The sequence below is a fragment of the Panthera leo genome, chromosome B3 (assembly GCF_018350215.1).
Source record: "Panthera leo isolate Ple1 chromosome B3, P.leo_Ple1_pat1.1, whole genome shotgun sequence".
Classification (NCBI taxonomy): Eukaryota; Metazoa; Chordata; class Mammalia; order Carnivora; family Felidae; genus Panthera; species Panthera leo.
Genome location: NC_056684.1, coordinates 76375789 through 76393390, shown reverse-complemented (window position 1 = coordinate 76393390; position 17602 = coordinate 76375789). Strand labels below are relative to the sequence as shown.

The 17602-nt window shown below is 36.2% G+C and overlaps 1 long non-coding RNA gene across 1 annotated transcript in view; it reads right to left on the bottom strand.

Annotated features, from left to right (window-relative positions):
- LOC122222408 overlaps positions 1-17602 on the bottom strand; it is a 51083-nt gene that overhangs the window by 10358 nt on the left and 23123 nt on the right. The window contains exons 3-4 of the long non-coding RNA XR_006203735.1: positions 12327-12435; positions 9353-9500 (exon numbers count right to left, since the gene is read on the bottom strand). This is a non-coding gene — a long non-coding RNA (uncharacterized LOC122222408). The remainder of the gene's footprint in view (positions 1-9352; positions 9501-12326; positions 12436-17602) is intronic.

The window sequence follows — 17602 nt, the reverse complement described above, 5'->3', positions numbered from 1 at the left end:
TTGCCATTTGTGACAACATGGATGGACCTAGAGGCTATTATATAAAGTGAAATAAGTCAGACAGAGGAGGACAAATACCATATTTTTTCATTTGTGGAATCTAAGGAAACCAAACAAATGAATATACAAAGGAAAACAGAAACAGACTGATACAGAAAACAAACTGATGGTTGCCAGAAAGGAGGTTAGGTAGGGGGTTGGAATAATTAGGAGAAGGGTTTTAAGAGGTACAATCTTCAGGTGTGCCTGGGTGGCTCAGTCTGGTAAGCATCAGACTCTTGATTTCAGCTCATGTAATGATCTCAGGTCAAGGTTTGTGAGTTCAAGCCCAGAGTCAGGGTCTGTGCTGAGAGCATGGAACCTGCTCTTTCTGTGCCTCTCCCTCTGCCCCATGTGCACATGCTATTTCTCTTTTTCTCTCTCTTTCTCTCTCAAACTAAATAAACTTAAAAAAAAAAAAAAGGAGCTACAATCTTCCAGTTATAAAATAAATAAGACACAAGGGTGTAGTGTACAACATAGGGAATATAGTCAATAATATTGTAACAACTTTGCATGAAAACAGTTGGTAAATAGACTTACTGTGGTGACCATTTCATAATGTATATAAATGTTGAATTACTATGTTGTACACTTGAAACCAATATAATACTGTATATCAATTATCCAATTAAATAAAACAATAAATAAAATTTATAGCAAATGCTGTAGGAGAAGTTTTTGGAAGTGGGGGGAATTAAGAGTTTGGTTTTATTCAGTAAATGAGATTCACTGGGTCATCTAAGTTGAAATCTAGACAAGAGATTTGGAAGCCTTCAAGATCAGTTTATATAGGCCATTTGATCTTAGTGACTACATCAAGTCATCAAAGACTCATCTTTTTCTTTCCATTATTCCATCTCTGTTATTCACAATTACAGTCTTCCTAAGGATGGGTCCCCATGTGATCAAAGGATAACTGCTGTCAGAAATTGAAACTATGTCACCACATGCAGTTGGACAGGCAAGACAATTCTCACAACCATTAGACACAAAGTCTTGAGGCTCTTCTGAATAGATCTTCCCTAAACCAACTCCTGTGCCTCAGAAAATGTCAGGAAACGTGTTGACTGGATTAAGCCTACGTTGTTTTCAAACTAATCACCGTTTAAATGGTATTATGGGATTACCTGATTATTTAGACCAATTTGCTGTCACTACTGGAGGAAGAAGAAAGGTTCATCCAAATGGTTGCTACATAGTCAGGGAAGAGTGGAAGAGATGTTTTAAAGACAGACAATGACCACTATAAATGCACAGAAGAGCAAATGACTTAATATTAAATGCTGGATGCAACCATTCTTACAAGTCCTTTGGCAATTCCCATTCTGGGGAAATCTCACTGGATGTTTTATTTTTATTTATTTACTTACTTAATCATTTGTTTGTTTGTTTGATTGATTGAGGTTCCCCAACTCAAAAAGAGTTCCATGTTGCATAACCTTTCCTTCAAAATCTTTCTCATATTTCCTCCTCATATTACTTCTCTGGCTCCCTAAACCTCTCTCCCTCATGTTACCACAAGAATATGCAAAATCCCCATCACCTGTCACTTTAGTATGCAGAGAAATTAGCTTCATGCCAGTTTTGCATATATACAAATTCATGAAGGTGGCCTGTTAAATGAAAGACCGTTCACTCTAGTTACGAACTCCTTAGCAGACGAACCTACAGAAATTTGTAGTTTGGGTCTTTTCCCTTTAAACACATGTAAGTTTTTATTCTTCCCCATCAAGCTCTGTGGGTGAAAGGTAACTATATGGATCTTTTTTAACAGGCATGAATTGCCTTTAGAAAACAAAAATAGCAAGATAGGATTATGTGTGTTTATCTGAGAATTTATTGTATTTACTGTTTTAAATAGCTTACCCCTTTTTCACAATAATTATTCAGTGAGTCAAAAACTCTAAATGAAGTATGTACAGAGTGTTATAATAGCTAAACAGAATGGGCATCTAATTCTGCCCAGATGGTGATAAAAACAGGTATTAGGTATCGTTTAGACATTACTGAAACTACTATGGTTTCCAAGAGACACAATTGTATTCTAGAAAGATACCTCTAACAGTTACAGAGGAGCAGTTAGGAGGATGCTAAATAAAACTAAATGCCATGCAGGCAGGAAGCTGCAACAATAGTCTAAGAAGCACAGAATAAGGGACTGGCCCACAAGAGTGACAGGTTGGAAAGAGGCCCCAGTTCAAAGATAATTATGAAATTGAATTATTATTATGCTGTCTCTCTAATATTTCATATAAAACTCACTATAGCAATATGGGGTGATATTTTTGGAAGCCTTAGAATTTAATAAACTATTTGTTATTTTGCCACATTCTTTTGGATTTTGTTATGTTGTCAACATCTTTTTTTCTTCCTCCATTAACAACACCTGAATTTTGCTTCAAGGGCAATGCTCTTCTCCCATTAGATACAATCTGGTTACAGCAATCAAGAGAATCTGTCTTCTTCCATATTCTTCTCTTTTTTTTGGTGCAAAAAAAAAAGTGATTTTATTAAAGCATGGGGACAGGACCCGTGGGCAGAAAGAGCTGCCTTCTATATTCTCCAATTGAGACCAATAAGATAGATCTTCTCTGAAATTTGCCAGAGTGGGAGTGGGAAGGAAGAAATAAGGATGATCACAAGCAGCACCTGATGAGACAGTCTATTTGTTGTTACTCCTACAATTCCAAAAGCTGCTCTGATTCTTATATTTTAGATTTTCCATACTATATTTTAAGTAATATATCCTTATATCTCCCTATAACCTCCCAAGAAATTATTTTCTGCCTATATAAGCTAGGATGGGTTTCTATTCCTTATAACAAAAGCAACCTAAATAACACAAAAGTATGCTAAAAACAAATGAGCCAAAATGTAACAGGGATAAGAACACCAGTCTCCTAATACTTGGTCCAGTAGCTTTCACACCATGTTATGCTACCTGTAAATGCCAAACAAGAGAAAATGTTCTTCAGACATAAAAAATATAGCATCTAATGGAAATGTCTTCTTTAACATTAGAATAAATAATAAGGAAGGATATAATAACCGGTTTAGATCCCACAAGGCAATGGCAAAGAACAACTTGGATATTACACATGTTTTGACTTTATGATAGCACATCCTACCTTAGCCATTTCTGGGGATTATATAAAGATGCTCAGCAAATCTAACACAGTTCTAAGGGTTTGGAAGTAACAGACCACATGCTAACTACTCAGATCTTGTCATAAAAACAACCTAGGAATTTCTGAGCTCTCATTGTTGCTACTGCTACTGCAAAATTCCATGTTGTGGTTTGTGGGTGAATTAAAGAAACTTCAATCAAGACTTTACATTGGAGGTTTTGAAAATAATAAAAAGCCTACTTGAATAAAATTTAAAATAATATTTTTGGTTCATTGAGCACAAGAATAAAATTTAATGGAACCAGGAAGCTCCTTTCTGCTCAGTTTGCCCTCAAGTTTAGGTGATGATCAAACTCCTATGATGGTACCTTGATCTTTCTGGCTTCTTGGGCATGAAGGAATTCTCTAATTTATCTGCTAAGTGGGGAATATGGCTTCCACAATAAAAATCAAACTGAAATTTATAATACAGGAACCATTAGAAGGGGGAGGAAAGATGAATTCAAAGAGAAACAAACCAACAGGCTGAACAATCCTGAAAGCTGACACATATCAGTGCTGAAAACATTGGCAGATCGCCAGAAAGTATTTCTGCAGAAGATATTTAAGTTTAGAAGAGCTAACTTTGGAATGAGAAAAGGCAGTTAAGTGGAGAAAAATCAAAACAAAATGGATAGAGGGGAAAAATAGTTAAAATAATCAGAGTTATGTTCAAGAAGAGACACTGACAGTTCCTTTGTTTTAATAAGAAAAATACCAAGAGCAAAAAGTGAAAGTTTCCCTACGTCTTGAAGAATCTCTAAAAATGAAAATCCATTATAAGTAACCAACAACACTGATGCTTTCTCTGATTTAATAGACTGTGGTCTAATTAACAAGACAAATTACGAATACTGGTAAATAAAGTGTAATTTCCTTGACCCTTGCCAAATAGATTTGAAACTATAGGCCATGACCTCCCATTGATCTATTCTCCAAAATCCCTTTGGTAAAGGTGACCTTTTTGTTTTTCCTCATGAAGCCATTTTATTTAGATTCCAAACAAACCAGAGAAGAGGTGACCACAAATTAATCTGGTCACTTGGGAGTTGGGAACCTAAAGTTTCTGGCTCCTGCCAGCAGGAGCTGCAGACAAGGCCAGGTTCTAGGTCTTTCAGGCCACCACAGTTCACCCACCGACGTGCCCCGCCCACCTGGGCAGGCCCTGACCTAGGTACCCAGCACAAGTAGGAGCCATCTATGGTGCTAATGAGAAGGTGCTGGGTTCCATGAGAAGGGAAGTGATGCTCAGGAGGATAGTCCCGACGTTCTGGGTGGGGTTCCACCGCTCTGAAGGGGGATCCCTGCTCCAGGGGCCAAGGACCCGGGGGGTGGAGGACCAAGGATGGAGACGCAACATCTTGCAGATGCTGGAGTGTCACATGTTGGTCGGCAGGTAGTAAAAGCAGTCGATAGTGAACTTGAGGCATGTCCTGAATTGCCCCCCCTTGCAGTAGATATTGGGGGACCCAAAGATGGCCACCTCTCAACTGTACACTTTCATCCTGAAGGTCACCTGGAAACCCTCAATGTCCTGCGGCCCCTTGAACTTGAGCAGCTGTGCCTTCTGTGAGCCGGCCACTAGCAGTCTTAGCAAAAAATTACTTGTCTACCCAATGCAAGATGGCAGGACAGCAGTTCAGTATTTCTAGATTTTTTTCTTTAATTATATTATTTGGAAATTTTTATTAATTGAATTACAGAATAAATAATTTTTTAAGGAGATTTTGAATTAATTGTGAAAAGAACTTAACAAAAGATAGTATTTATATACAATCAAGTAACAATAGTATAAAAAGCAGATGAAGGAAACTTCCTTGATGACCAAGTGGAAAACATTTTGATTTCCTATACATTGTTTCCCTTCTATAAAAGATAATTTTGTTTGCATGTTGCTTAACTGGATGGCAATCAGTGTGACAGAGGTGTAGTGGCATGTTATAAATATGTCTTCACAGTCTTTTGGCTTTCATTCCTTAAAAACATTTTATGAGCTGTGTAAAGTTACTTTAATAATTAAACTGTGTAAAAATATAATACTACATATGTAGTTTATAGGTGCATTCAGAGTACAAGTAAATATTTTGATCAAAATTGGAGAATAAAAGTAACTTCTACACGAGAAAACTTTAACAAATTATCATTTGAAAACCTGAATTTGCGTGTGTTTCTTTCTTTATAATTAAACAACTTATGGTCTAATTCCAAAGCTTCAACAGCACATGTTTTGAATTATTGTTCTTTTATTTTATTTTTTTTTTAATTTTTTTTAACGTTTTATTTATTTTTGAGACAGAGAGAGACAGAGCATGAATGGGGGAGGGTCAGAGAGAGGGAGACACAGAATCTGAAACAGGCTCTGGGCTCTGAGCTGTCAGCACAGGGGCCCGATGCGGGGCTCGAACTCACAGACCGCGAGATCGTGACCTGAGCCGAAGTCGGCGCTCAACCGACTGAGCCACCCAGGCGCCCCAGAATTATTGTTCTTTTAAAGCATTCTTCTATTCCCAAATAATCTTTAACATTGCTCTATCATATGTATGAATCTGAATGCAATATTTAATAACTACTGTCATCTATGTAAGCATATGTCTATCAGAAAAATATGGGGTAACTAGAATTTACCATCCCTACCAGTTATATTTCTACAAGATATCGATGACCTATGCATCAAATCTATTCACAAATAAGCAATGTTTATTTATTTTGAGAGAGAGAGAGAGAGTGCACGAGTAGGGGAGGGGCAGAGAGAGAAAATTGGAAAGAGAGAATCCCAAGCTCTTTGCTGACAGTGCAGAACCCAACACGGGACTCGATCCCACGAACCGTGAGATCATGACCTGAGATCATGACCTGAGCTCCAACCCTGATATCAAGGGTTGGATGTTCAACCAACTGAGCTACCCAGGCACCCCAACAATTTTTATCTATATCATTGTTTGAAGAATGGCGTCTACTTATGAAAATATTGTTTTAACATTTAAACCTATTTCTAACCTGTGTGGAAAGGGTGTGGTGAAATGGAGCAAAGTTCCTAGACTTAATTGAGATTTTCCTGTTATAAACTATTGAGAAGACTACATTATTTTAATGACTCAAAACTTAATAAAGATATGTAACACATAAAATATTTAAATAAATATCACTATCTTAATACCACAGATAACTTCATCTGTAAGCAATTAAGGCTTAGCTGAACCATGAATTTTTTGGTGAGGAGATTTATTCATGTGTTAGGAATTTCTCCTGGTCCGTAATCATTCCAAACTTTGGATTTATGAAGGGAAAACCTTTCATTAACTATAGGTACTTACCAGAGAAAAGCTTTTATTGTTTTTTTTCCCTCAATTTGTCTAATGAGCCCATAGTAACTCCACCAAATGACAGTTTTCCCAAGGTCATGGGAACATGACAACATCATGAACATGGCAACATGTAGAATATGTGTTTTACAAATGCTGTTTTTTCCTTCATTCAGAGAAGTATCTGAAAGCATGCTTCTATATACTTTCAATTCCATCCCAAAAGCTCTTTCAATTTTCAATTATTTAATGGTCAGTTTATTTTAGAGGGTTTCCTTTTCTAAAGTCTACAGTTGTGTCTATGGCCATACCATCCTGAACGTGCCCAATTTCCTCTGACCTAAAGTCTACAGTTGTACAACCAGATTGTCTTAAAGGTCCCTAACTAAATTGCCTATGGGTACCAACTTTTCCCTTTCAGTATATTAAAATTACTCAAATTAGAAAGCATAGTTTGTTATACAGATATAAAGAAAAATACTCCAATAATTTGGGGTCTCATTCGCTGAGCAATTCTGTTTAGGGAAGGCACCTACTTTTCAATTACTCCATGACACTGTGCAAGTCACTTAACATCTCTTGTTCTCATCTTTCTTCTTTATACAGAAGTTGAACAAGATGGGTCCTTTGGTTTATTTTAAGCTATTACATCTTATTCTATTCTCAATAGCACAATTCTTGAATGCATGAAGGTATTTCTTTCCTAACTATCATTGACTATCAACCTACTATGTGTTAGACTCTACACTAGACCCTTTTTTCAAGGTGGAGCTTATTTTTGAGAACACTCTTAGATTTATAGGGGAAAAAACTGAGATGATAATACAGAGTTTATTTACACTCTGCATGCAGTTTCCTCATTTTTATTTTTTTAATTTTTTTAATGTTTATTTATTTTTGAGACAGAGAGAGACAGAGCATGAATGAGGGAGGGTCAGAGAGGGAGGGAGACACAGAATCTGAAGCAGGCTCCAGTCTCTGAGCTGTCAGCACAGAGCCCGACGCGGGGCTCGAATTCACGGACTGTGAGATCATGACCTGAGCCGAAGTCGGCCGCTTAACCAACTGAGCCACCCAGGCGCCCCAATTTCTTCATTTTTAACATCTGACATGAGTATGGTACTTTTGTTAGAACTGATGAACCAATGTTGAACCATTATAGTTAACTAAAGTTCACACCTTATTCCAGTTTCCTTAGTTATTACCTTATATTCTTTTTCTGTTCCAAGATCCCATCCAGGATACTGCATGATGTTTAGGTGTTATATCTTTTTAGACTGTTCTTGAGTGTGACAATTTTTTTTAGATTTTTCCCTGTTTTGTATGGCCCTAGCAGTTTTGAAGAATACAAGTCAGATATTTTGTTGAATGCTCCTCTAGTAGAATTTGTCTGTTTTTTGTTTTTTGTTTTTTCCTTCACAGCGAGACTGGGGTTACAGGTTTTAGCAAGGAAAATAATAGTTAAACTGCCATTTTATCACATCATGTCAAGGGCACATACCATCACCTTGATTTATAACCTAATATAGATATTGATGTTGACCTTGATCACCTGGCTAAGGTAGTATTTCTCAGGTTTTCTCACTGCTCATCCTCCCCCTCCTTTCCATATTGTCTTCTTAGGAAAAAAGTCACTGCACATCTCCTACACTTAAGAAGTGGGGGTTTATACACCTCCCTTCTATGAAGGCAAATATCTACATAAATTATTTGTAATTCTGCTGCAAAGGAGATTTGTCTTTTCTTCCCTATACATTTATTCAATCATTTATATCATCATGGATTCATGGGAATTTATCTTATACTTTGGATTATAATCTAATCCTTTATTTTATTGCTCATATTTTTCCAGCTTTGGCTATTTGCAATTCTTTCAGTTGGCTCTGTTATCCCTTCAACATACCACATCAGTGTAGGTTTTTGTTTTGTTAGTTTTGTTTTGAGCACTCCTTAGTTCAGGCTGCTACAATACAGTACCATACCATTAGCTAGGTGGCTTATAAACAACAGAAATTTATTACTCACAATTCTTCAATTCTGGAAGTCTAAGATAAGGGTACCACCATGATTGGGTTCTGGTGAGGAACCTCTTCTGGGTTTAGTCTCCTGACTTACTGTATCCTCACATGACAGAGAGAGAGAGAGAGAGAGAGAGAGAGAGAGAGGGGGCAAGCTACTACCTTTCTTCTTCTTACAAGTGCACTAATTCCATTTATGAAGAGTTCACCCTCCTGTCTTAATAACCTCCCAAAGGCCCTGTCTCTAAATACAATCACATTGAGGATTAGATTTCAATATATGAATTTTGGAGGGACACAGATATTCAGGCCATAACACTTCCTTACTTTCTAGCACTACATAATGCTCCAGATTCATCTTATATATTTCCAGATCCAGTCTTAGAATCAACCATTGATCCAAGAAGCCCTGTTTCTTCTTATGTAGACAGTAGTAGAATCCAAAATCTGGGTACTCAATACCCTTGTTGCTACTAGGGTGTCATTGTTTCTGGATCTCTCAAATGACAGATTGAGAAAATGTAATTGCATATATAATCTATGTATTTATAATATAGAAATATTTCTCTATGTAACTATCTATATCTATATTAAGCTAAATATGAGTTCCTACTGGTGTTTCCAGCTCTGATCTTTTACAGCATGGATTATTCTAGTTCTTCCCTTTTCTTACCTCTAACCTCCACCTACGAGGGAGAAACCAGGCTTCCACCATCTTCTATTCATTTATTTAATTCTTCAATTTAAATATGTATATTGTGCTTTATCAGCATTGTTAGCTAATACTCCATAGGAAACAGCTTTATCAACTAAAGTGTTTTACCTTAAGTATTATAGGCTCCACTCATTTCCAGCTCTTTACATAGCACCTTTCCTCTCTATGTCCTTCTTTGAAGTTTTATTCGTACACTTATAATACAGTCGGATTCTTTCATCACAGTCTGTATTCCATCCTGGGATTCTCCAACTTTCTAGACGAATTTTTAAATATTTGCATACATTAAGGTCACTCTTTGTGTGATAAAATTCTATAGGCTTTTGACAGATGCATACTATTACGTATTCACCATTATCACATAGAATAATTTCAGTCCCTCAATAAAAAACTATTTTTCACTTATTAGAACTTTCTCCCTCTCCTCTAGTAACCACTATATTTTTTTATTGTTTGTATATTTTTAACCTTTATATACCATTTTAAGAATAATACTATAATCGGAATTCTAATGCATGTAACCCTTCAGACTATCTTCTGTGAAAGAAGATAGCAATATACATTTAAGGATACTTCATGTCTTTACCTAGGTTGATAGCTCATTTTCTTTACCACCAAGTAATATTCAGTTGTATGGATGCACCACAATTTATCATTCACCTACTGAAGGATATCTTTGTTGCTTGCAGTTTTTGATAATTATGAATAAAGCTACTAAAAACATTCACTTGAAGGTTTTTTGTAGACATGTTTTCAAATCAGTTGGGTAAATACCTAGGAATTGAACTTTTATGTGCAGCATGACTATGTTTAGCTTTGTTTAAAAAATCCAAAAAACAAAAAACTGCCAAAATGTCTTCCAAAGTGGCTGTACCATTTTGCATTCCCACCAGCAATGAACGAGAGTTTCTGTTGCTCCATCTTCATAGTGTTTGGTGTTGTCAGTATTCTGGATTTTGGCCATTCTAATAAATGTGTACTGGTACCTTACTGTTCTTTTAATTTGTATTACTCTGATAACATATGAATGGAGCATCTTTTCATATGCTTCTTTGCCACTGTATATATCCTTTGGTGAAGGATGCAAATCTTTTGTTCATTTTTCAAACGGGTTATTTTTTCTCTTTTGTTTGAGCTTGAAAAATTTGTATATTTTCTATATTTGTATATTTTGGCACCAATCTCATACCTGATATGCAAGGTAAGGAAGACTGAATGGTACAGCTCACACGGATAAGACTCACAAAGCAAAGATCAAAGATAGATGTGAGTAAGGGTAGTGCTAGTAAATACAATTTCAAAAGAGAGAACAACCATCTTAGAGATTTCTTTGCATGTAGGCATATATGATCTTTTTCATTTTAAGTTATAAGAGAATGAAGCTAATGGGGAAAAAAGGTTGAAATTTAATTTTGAAAAACTTCCTACTCACTAATTCTACTATTTTGCTATTTTTTTCCAAATTGAAACTTATTTAGGGGTTGTCATTTAGGCACCGAAATTTATGTGGCATATGTAAACTTAGAAACTGAAATAATGTAAACATCATCTAAATCTATAAACTTTATTTCAAAATCAATTTACATAATATGTAAACAAACAGGCTTTCAATCAAAATTTAATCAACTTATTATTAAATATTAATATAAAACTGACATTTCCTCTAATTTATGTAACTACTGATCAAGAAAACCCTTAATGTACTTTGTGGTTTCAAACCTCATTTGTTTTCTTCAAGTACTAGGAAAACATTCCATAGACAAAAATTATAAAAGTCAGTTTATGGAACATAATTTTAATATTAAGCTTATCTCAACTTGAGAAAGTGTATTTTCAACCAATTAAGTCTAAAGTTTTATAGATTCTTTTAAAAATTCATGTTAACTTTTTTAAAGATCTCACGTTCATTTAAAGACACTGACCTGTTATTTGGCAAAAACAACAAAAACCCAGCCTTTAAAATATTTAAACATTTCTACTACTATTTTCTAAGTATGAATAGTTTTGTCTTAGATATAACCACCACTTGAGGTAAGAAAACCAGAAAATGTATTGTCCAAAGTACAGTTCTGTGAATAAGAAAGAGCGATAGTAATGATAACAGTCATAATGAGACAGTGGGCATAAACTGAGTCTGTTCTGGGTAAACTTGGATAAAGGGTTAAGCCCAACATTAACTTAAAAAATCTGAGTCACACATTACCAAAAATACTCAAAAGTTTACAAAATGCCTAGCGTTAGGTGGCACAAATATAATGATGTGTCATTTACAGTAGATAATTTACCAGCAATTTATTTACCAAACTGGTAATACTCAGTTTAGTGTAACAATTAGAAGACTAACTTGATCTTGGCTTGTTAATAAAGGGTGGGAGACTAAATATAAGATAGTAAAATTTTTATTTATTTTATAAAACAATTTAAAAATATATTGAGGAGCGGGGTGCCTGGGTGACTCAATCGGTTAAGTATCTGATTTCAGCTCAGGTCATGATCTCACAGTTCATGAGTTAGAGCCCTACATCGGGCTCTGTGCTGACAGCTCAGAGCCTGGAGCCTCCTTGGGATTCTCTGTCTCCCTCTCTTTCTGCTCTGCTCATGCTCTCTCTCTCTCTCAAAAATAAATAAACATTAAAAAATTTAAAAAAAGAAAAAAAATATATAGAGAGAGGAATGCCTAGCTGGCTCAGTCAGTGGAGCATGCAAGTCTTGATCTTGGGGTCATGAGTTTGAGCCCTACCTCATGGGTAGAGTTTAAAATAAAATAAATTAATTAAAATAAATAAATAAATAAATAAATAAATAAATAAATAAAATAATAAATAGAAAAATCTTTAAAAGGCTTTCCTTCTCCAAACTTATTTACCTAACAAGTTCCCTAAAAAGCCACCATTAAACATTAGTTGCTTTTGTTTAAGGCCACATTTTTGAAAGTCTATTCAAAGCACATCAGACTGTCAAACCCTACTAGTTATGGCAGAACCCAAGGAATATGTCCTACTTGAGGACTAAAACCTTTTGATAAGACATTTAACATTTGCTTTTCCTTTTACGGAAAGAAAACAAGATTAATAGACCTTACCTCTAGCCTATTTTTAATAGCAGAGGTACACCAACATACTTCTTTCCAGAGATAAGATGAATTTGCAAGAAGGCAGGAGAAAGAGTTAGAAGATTTCTGCTTAAACCTCCTGTATTAAAAAATAATAATAATAATTAAAGTAATCTCTATTCTCAACGTGGAGTTCGAACTCACAATCCCCAAATGGAGTCACATGTTCTACCAACTAAGCCATCCAGGCTCCCCTAAATCTCCTATATTTAGAAATCATGTCTCCTTGATTTTATAAAATTTGGGAGATATTTTCCCTTTTTATAGGAAATAAGACAAAAGAATAATGAGCTTCACAATAAATGCACAATAATCTTGGGGTACCAAGATGGGGAACATGTTACCAGTTAACAGAATCCAGAGGATGTAGCTGCAGGGAAAATTTGCCAGAGAGATGTGGCCCTTAGTAGGGAAGCACAACTTGCATGGAGAGAGCTGGGGAATGTTTCAATTAACTATTGATGCATAACACAACACCCCAAAACTTAGTGGTTTAAAACAACTATTTTACTATTGTTCATATTTCCACGATTTCACTGTGTGGTTCTTCTAATCCACATGATGCCAGGAAGTCCAACAGTCATTTAGAGTTCAACAGGGTTGGAAGGTCCAAGGTGGCTCATTCACATAGTTTCCATTTGATAGTGGCTATTAACAACACACTCAGCTGGATTCATCCACCAGAGTATTTTCCACCTGGCCTTTCGATTTGGATATAGCTTTTCACAGCATAGGCTACCAGATTCTAAGGGTCAGATAGTAGAACCTATATGTCATAGGTTGGATTCTCCAGAAGAAGATTCTGAGAATTTTGGGGTGCAGAACATTTATTATTGATCAACACCTGAGAGGGGGAAACGTGGAAGAAGCAGGATTAGGCAAAGGAAGAAGTCCAACTGTGATGCAGTTGGTTAACCTGCAAATCTGTTGCATATCAGGCAAAATGTCCAGACCTTTTATAACATCCCTTTGCTTAGTCTTCAGGAAAGGCATGACCTGAGGTGAGGTGGGTCTCTTTAGCTGAGGCAGATGCTGAAGGAACCGACACTTAATGTCTCTCTGTTGTCTTCATTCCTCACTGCTGAACAAGAAGTTCTTCTCTAACGTAGGATCTGAGTAGCTCATCTCAGATCTGCCATATCACCAATCTTCTTAAAGCCTGGGCTCTTAGGTCCCAAATCAGTAATTTCACCAATTTCATGGCCATTTGATTGATCAAAGTTAGTTACAAGGGCAGTCCATATTCAAGGAAAGGGGCAATAAACTCCACCACTTGAATTAGGAGTAACACGCATATAGAAAGGGAGGAGGAATTTGGAAAGGCACTCCAGCCTCTGCCTTCTGGCTATAACAATTCATGTACAAAGTACACTTAACACCTCCCAATTACCCTACAAGTTTCCATCCCCTTATGGCATCAGCTCATATCAAAAACTCTTATCACCTATATCAGAGCCAGATATAGATGAGACAGAGTCCTCAAGCTCCTCAGGAGCACCTGAAAACTAAAAAATGAAACACTAACACAATAATTATCTGTCCCATACACACCTAACATACAATAATGAGGAAAACACATGGCAGGCACAATAGAAACCTTCACTCTAAAAGTGTAAAACTGAAATAACATAGCAGTTACTGGCCCAAAACAATTCTGAAATCTAGCAGGACATGTTACCATTTCCTCTGTCTCCAGGGATATACCATGTTTCTTGATTAGGTCTATACTCCCTGAGAATGGTTCTTCATGGCTCTGCCTGCTCTGTTATTGTTACTTTTCTATAAGAAGTAGAATGTGTTTGCTGCTGAGTAATTTTCTTAGCTTGTGTCCTATTCATAGGAAATTACTAACACCTGAGACCTTTTTCATTTTGTACTACCTCAGTCCCTTTTAGTCCACGCTCTTAAAATTTCTGTTAAAATGTTTGGACTTCCTATGTACCTATACCTTATTTTATGACAGATTTTAAAGACACACTCCTCTCTACTTAGGGCTTAGAATCAGGACGCTGTAAGGACAATGCCTTTAAGATTCTTGAAATCTTTTTTTTTCTAGCTGAATGGGCCTACAAGGCAAAAAAAACTTTACTGTCTAGCGAGAAAGAAGGTCAACAAGGCAAGCCCCTTAAGATTTTTAAAAATCCCATTGTCTAGCTGACAGGGTCTAAGGGACAAATCCTTAATCTTTATGAAGGTTAAACAGTCTTTCAACTGCATTATTGAACTGATCTTCATAATGTGGCAGCACTCTGGATTTTATCTTTGCCCCCAGGTATTAATTTACTCTGAAAATCTCATATGGGCTGGAAGAGATAAATAGGAGAATAATTTATGTTCCAACTCACCAAATCCTTATTTGAAAATGTTTTTTCTGGGTCAGAGGTTGGTCAACTATGGCCCACAGGTCAAATACAGGCTGTCACCTGCTTTTGTCAGTCAATTTTCTTTTTTTATTGGAGCACAGTCACATCGAATCACTTACAGATTGTCTGTGTCCACTTTCATGCTACAAGTACAGAGTTGAGTAGTTGCTACAGACAACATACAACCTGAAAAGCCTAAAATATTTACTATCTGGCCCATTTCAGAAAATGTGTTGTTGACTTGTATTCTAGATACTGCTTACGAGTTAAATGGTTTCTTCTCAAGTCATTTCACCCTATTAATGGTCATATACACCTAAAGAAACCAGTAGACTCTTAACTTTGTTTGGAAACCTTCTGAGCCAAATACACAAGGTTGTTAGATATATTTTCTATCTCTCATGTTACCAAAAATTACAGCATTGTCAAACATTCTCCCTCTACATAATAGGGCAGAAACTCACCTTTGCTCCAGGCTCAACAATTTCTTCACTGTCTTACAGGCCTCCATTGATTACCTCTGTGAGATCCCTTATCCCAAAGCCAATGCCACATGTTTAAGGTTTTTGTTACAGCAGCACATTACTCCCTAGGTACCAATTTCTGTTTTGGCTATCTATTATTGCAAAACAAACTATCCCAAAGCTTGGGAAACAACCTTCATTGGGTGCCATATTGGTGACTAGCTACCACAATGACTCACTCAGATGGCCGTCAATAAGTGCCTGATATAGCTAGAGTGCTTGATTCTCATTTTTGTGATTCTTCCATCTATCTTGGGCTTCTGTCTATCCTGGGCTTCTCATACCATGGTGGCTAAATTCCAGGAGGCAGCAAATAGAAGCTTCCAATTCTCTTTGGTCTGAGTTTGGAAGTCTCAAATTGCCCTTCTGCTACATTCTATTTGTAGAAGCTAGTCAAGGGCCAGCACAGATTCAAGGAGAACAGAAATAATCTCCAACTCTTGATAGCAAGAGTGATATGTATATACAAGGAAGGAATTGTTGGGGTTTACCTTTGAAGACTAGCTAATATAGGGAATGAATACCCCATCTACCCCATCTCATTCTCTTCCTGCCCTCTAACGTATTGCAGAAGCTTCCTATTGGACTTCCATCCAGTAGTCAGAGGACAGGTCATCTCTTGAGGCAACCCCTAGATGTCAGCCTTTGGGGGTACAGAGAAGATTCTGAAGGAGTGAAACTAGACGGGAAAATAGAAAATACCCATCACAATTCTGAAATATAGGTTAGAAGTAGTCCCATGGAAATTATATTTTTCCATAAAGTTTGATTATATTAAATAAAAAGTTTTCACTATCTATAAAAGTAGCATAGCAAACAGGATGGCTTTTATAACCAGTCCTTTCCTCTTTGGTCTGGCCAATTGCAGGTACAGAAATTCTTCACCTTGAAAATTTAACCCTGTGCAATACAAAGTTGGGAATCATGTAAGTCTGGCCACAATTCAAATTTCCATTCATAGCTAAATGAAAATATAATGTTCTTAGTGTGAACCTCCTGGAATAAATAGCTAATTTGTATATCTTTTATTTGTGATTATTAGCCTAATTTGTGTTCAGATTTACATTCTACCTCCCTGCTAGCAAGCCCTATTCTGCTTTTCAGCCTACTCTGTCCTCATCTGTAACTTCTCTTTGTAGAGACAGAGCCCTATTACTTTATGGCCATGTTCTAGGTACTACTACCAGAGGGCTTGCATCCATCACATCACATCCCATAGGTATGCTTTCTAAATCAGATCCTACATGATATTGTCTTGTTGCCTTAGACATTATACCTGTGGTCACCCATACTGGAGTCAGTCCTCTAACCCCTATTTCATTCATGCCTGATTCAATCTCCTCTCTTTAATGACCTGCCTTTGAAGAAAGCACTGTACTGGACCTCATACACTTCTAAAAAAAGGACAGCTGGTAATTTATCTGTGATTTTGGCAGTGACAATATTTTTTTTCATGACCATTTGAAAAACTAATGTTGTACGGTTGGTTACCTGTCATCTTCAAGAGTTAAAACCAAAATCAGCAGCACGGCATTTTAACATTCAGCGCTAACATCCTAAGTAGGAAGGTTGCCTTTTGGTACTTTGTTGAAAACACTCTTCCTATGGATTTGTATGTCCCTGAAAAATTTTTCTACCATGCAAAAAGCACTATTAAAGTGTTTTCATAGTTTGGTATGTGTTTAAACTTTCAGCTTTCAAAAATCTATCTAATTGCTATCATTTTTTATCTCTTCCATTAAGCTAAATGTTTCTTATCATCACTTACAACCAAGCCAGTGATGATCTAGATTGCCAATATATCCATTATTCGTCAGACAATTTCCATTAGTCAGAAGCTAAGGTGTATTTTTAATATATTATTTTAATATAGTATATGGAACTATATTGAAGGTATAAGGTATTTTGCAAACATTAATCTTCAAATAAGCTGGTATATTACTGCTATTCTATAAATATAAAAATGGAAATGGAGCTAATAAGTGAATTTCCCAACACCTTGCGAAAGTCAAAACAGAATTAGGGTATAATCAATTCATCGTCAAGTGTCCTTGGACAACAAAATCAGACTTTTCTTAAGGAGTTATATAAGTCACTTATCAAAGTATGATTCAACCTATTTTATGGGTCCTCGTGTGTCAGGATTATTACTGAGGACTTCAAAATAGTTTTGTCTGTGAAATATAAAATACATGAAGAAGAGTATATAAAATGTATAAGTATAGGTTACAATGCAATAACAACATGAACACCCATATTTATACCCCCCATGTTAAGAAATAGAATATTAGGGGTACCTGGGTGGCTCAATCAATTGAGCATCCAACTTTGGCTCAGGTCATGATCTTGCACTTCATGG